The sequence below is a fragment of the Lytechinus variegatus genome, chromosome 17 (genome assembly GCF_018143015.1).
Source record: "Lytechinus variegatus isolate NC3 chromosome 17, Lvar_3.0, whole genome shotgun sequence".
Lineage (NCBI taxonomy): Eukaryota > Metazoa > Echinodermata > Echinoidea > Temnopleuroida > Toxopneustidae > Lytechinus > Lytechinus variegatus.
The window spans coordinates 24219101-24223981 of NC_054756.1; positions in this window are offsets into that span (position 1 = coordinate 24219101).

Consider the following 4881-nt stretch of genomic DNA (forward strand, 5'->3'; position numbering starts at 1 on the left):
AAAATGAGATGTACCTCCTCCCATGAACATGATGAAATATTAAGAGGTAATGATACTCTATTGCCTGGAAAATCAAATTCATTTGAATTAGAATTCATACTTCTAAAGACGGCTATGTATCCAGTACCACCGCAGCTCTCAGTATGGTCTCCTTGGCATGAAACGGAACAGTTTGAATCTACTCCCACTCCATGTCTCGCATAGTTATCGCTGGCTACTCCACAAGAACATTTAGATCCATCTTCAACACCAGCGTACGTATAGTAAGGTGTGGTAGACACTCGACAAAACCAGAAGCAATATGAAATACTCATCGACATACTATCAATGACGAAGGTGCTAGATAACACTCTGTCATCCGAAACATCTTTAAAACATCCAAGATACTCCTCACCTGTATTGATAAAGCAATGAATTTTCGCATTGAACTTCAAAACGTTAGGATTGTAAAGAAAAATGTTCCTAGAATCATAATGATATGCATGTCAATAATGATCAATGTTGCCGAAATATGAAAATGCAAGTACATCACCTAAAAACAATGTAAGTTACATGTACCTAATTATTTTGAATCTCTTTTTTTTTGGGGGGGGGGGTTAGCTATATTCTTAATACTAGTCGGTTCTAGTGAATTAATGATTTATTTCACCTGGCTTGCCACCCAGCAGTAACATTATATGATCCTATTAGCTACTCTGCCTACATGTCCCAGGGTGCAAAAATGAAACATTAAAGGACAAATCCATCCCAATAAAATGCTGATTGAAATAAAAAGAGAAAAATCCAACAAACATAACAGTGAAAATATCATCAAAATCGGTCAGAAAAAGGTCAGACTAATTGGAGAAATTCCGGACACGGGCGCTTGCTTTCTGGGTTTATTTCACCTTCTTCCATGAACATAAATATTGCATTTACATTCATTTTTTTATTTTCGTTTTTTATTGATTTATAAATCTTTTATGAAACTTGAAGAAAAATGTTTAATTGAACTGAATTAAGAGAATCAAGCAACAGTTCACCAACAAATGCCAAATGAAGAGTGAAGGACAGGAAATTCACTTTCACTTTGTTCTTTCGCAAATCAGTGCCGAAATTCAGTTTTTAAAGCAAAAAGGTTTTGGCTTAACATTTTTATTTTCATCCCCCCTGTTCCTTACTTTCTATATTGTTTTCCTTGAACGAACCTGTAGGTTTTAATTTAATTATATTAAACTATATGAAACAAATAGGAAATGTTGGAAATGGAAATAAACGAAATTAAATGAAATGCAAAATGAAATGACATAATCAATTTCATTGTTATGTAACATAATTGGCCATTTAGCCTGTCCCAGTGAGCAAAATATATGGGGCCGATATGGGTTACTTGTGGGGCTTATCTGGGCTAAAAATGTGGGCCCCATATGGGTTGCCCATGTGGGCTATGTATGGGCCCCTTGTGTTTTTTTGCACCGTACACCCCGTCTGGGGCCCATATGGGCCAGGGTTTCGCGTGGGGTAAATATGGGCAGGCCCACATCGTACCCATGTAAACCATGTGGGGCCCATTTGGGCTATGTATGGGCCCATATGGGCCCCCACCTGGCCAATCTGGGACCCATTTGGGTCGCCCATGTGGGCTATGTATGGGCCCATCCGGGCTCCTTGTTTTTTTGCACCGTACACCCCGTCTGGGGCCCATATGGGCCCGGGTTTCGCGTGGAGTAAATATGGGCAGGCCCACATCGTACCCATGTAAACCATATGAGGCCCATTTGGGCTATGTACGGGCCCATATGGGCCCCACTTTGCCAATCTGGGACCCATATGTACACCCTATGTGGGGCCCATTTGGGCCAAGTGGGTTTGGTGTGGGTTGAATATGGGCAGGCCCACATTGCTCCCATATTAAAACAATACTGTGTTTAATCAATTAAAACATTACATTAATTTGTGTCATTAAGGTGACTTTGCAACCCAATACTCTAATCCTTATCATATCCTATAATCCTATATTCTAACCCTAAATCTTAATCCTATCCTAATCCTATCCTACACCTAACTACTAAATCTTGTTATTGACTTCTATATATACAGCGAGTTTCCTATACTTGACAGGCAATGGTTAATAACTATTTCCAATATTTAACCTTGAAAATTTTGTCCTGAAATTAAATGTTTCGATTTATAGTAATGAATTACATACTTTTCTAAAACTTTTTACGGTGGAATCCTTGCATAAACATAAACATTTGATTGAAGGATTTTATTAAAAAATATCCATTCTCGTAGTCTAAAGACTGAATTGCAATGGTTACAATATATGTACAGGATAAAATAACTAATACAATTAAACATTTGGTTCGAGAAATAAATAGTAAATAAAATAATTACATTTCAATTGTTGTAGCTGTTTTAGCTAAAATTTTTGGTCATTTACTGTTGTAATGAATATTCCTGACTGGAGTCTAGATCGATCGATCCAGTGATATGCCCATCTCCAGCCCAGCTGATATTCATCTGGTACATATGGACCCAGATATAACCCAGATGGCCCCACATATTTTAGCCCATCTGGGTCCCATTTGTAAATGCCCATCTCCAGCCCAGATGATATTCATCTGGTCCATATGGGCCCAGATTTAACCCAGATGGATCCCACATATTTTAGCCCATCTGGGTCCCTCTTGGAAATGCCCATCTCCAGACCAGATGATGTTCATCTGGTACATATGGGCCCAAATACATCCAAGATGGGTCCCATATATGTTTGCCCATCTGGGTCCCACTTGGAAACGTCCATCTCTAGCCCAGATGATATTCATCTGGTATATATGGCCCCAAATACATCCCAGATGGGCCCCCATATATGTTTGCCCATCTGGGTCCCACTTGAAAATGCCCATCTCCAGCCTAGATGATATTCATCTGGTCCATATGGGCCCAGATTTAACCCAGATCGGTCCCACATATTTTAGCCCATCTGGGTCCCACTGGGAAATGCCCATCTCCAGCCCAGATGATATTCATCTGGTACATATGGGCCCAGATATAACCCAGATGGGCCCCATATATATGGGCCCCATGTGGACCTACCCACTTCTAGCCCATATGGTTTCCATATGGGTCCCAGATAACCCATATTGGACCCATATGGGGCCCAGATATTTTGCTATCTGGGATAATTATGCCACTTCGCCCATATAGATACCACATGGGACCCATATGGTTTTATTATGTGGGTTCTAGGTGGGAAAACCCATATGGGCCCCAAATGGGTTTTATATGTTTCTATCTGGGCTCGGTCGACCCTGAAATAAGATCACATCGCCCATGTAGATACCACATGGGGCCCATATGGTTTTTATTATCTGAGTTCTAAGTGGGACAAGCCATATGGGCCCCATATGGGTTTTACATGGTACACATGGGCCCCAGTAGGCCCACATGATTCCCATATGGGCCCCAGATACTTTGCTATCTGGGGTGGTACCAACAATTTTCGTTACAATGTCTAACAAGAGTCAACATTGCATGAGCGTGAAAAAAATTAAGTTTTTGTAACAGAAGTTGTATTTGCCTATCTATTTTACAAGGCTGACCTATAACTTGATCACTACTCCCAACTGGACTCCATATTCAATAAATATAACTGATTCGGATTTAATGTATTCTGCCTTTATAATTTCTTCAGTCATCATCTTATTTTCAAAATAAATCCGTTTAATCACGTTTCAAACAATTATATTCATATACAATTAGGATGGCAGTCTCTCAAATCAAGGCGTAAATCATATTTAAACATAATGGTATACAAATCCGTTCATAACTTAGCCCCACCTTATTAAGAAGAGTCTTTCCAATATTGTTTACAATCATTCGTATTCTCTCCGATCGCGAGGGAATATTAAAATTCCAAAACCCAAGAGTAAATGCTGTCGAAGAACGTTCTTATAAAGAGGATCACGAGAATATAATGATCTACCATCTACAATAAAATTATCAAATAGCCTATTTACTTTTCATAAAAATTTAAATCAGATAATTCACTTTTGCCCTGACCTTTAAAAGAAAAACTAGCAAAAAATGGGTGGGTGGGGGAGTCACTTTAAGGTACAGATGTATTCTCTTGCTTTTTTTCAGTATTGTCTAGCTCAATTATTTCTTATATGTAATCCTATTTTATGTCATGTACAGTAACTGTTTTCATGTCATGTTATGTACAGTAACCGTTGTTACATATTCTCTGGACCCCAGAGAAGAACAGTTTTGTTAAATTAACAAATGTGAGTGTGTTTATCCAGCCATCTCACTATACTTTTGATTTTATTTTGTACATACATTTACCTTGTATTGTTTTTTACATTGGGATATGAAAAATAAATACCAATACCAATGCCAAATCATGAAAACATCATCTTATTATGATATTCAAAGATAATTTTTCAACACTCAACAGGTAAATATTGTTGGTTTTATAATTACCATGACAAGATGCTGCTCCGGCTGGGGAACATCCCGATGCATGTGATGATGTAGGACATGCTGCGATGTTTCCTTCACCTAGAAATTCAACATAAACATAATTACATCTATTGATTTACGTCAAAAAATAGGGGGGGTTGTTATCATTACTTTTGGAAACAGACCAATAATACATTGGCTTCAGTGGGGCTAAATATGTTGAGGTTATATCACAGGCCCCCATGGACCGATTCGTACCAAATTTTGGTAGCAGAGGTATTCTATCATGCTCTAATAAATACGGTAGCAAAATTTCTGAAATGAAAAAAACAGTGCTCTATTACAGTTCTGATACGCGTTGGCGATGTGCTCTTCACCATGCTAACAGCATGCAGTTTGAAATTTTCCATTTTTTGCACACAACTGTTTTTATAA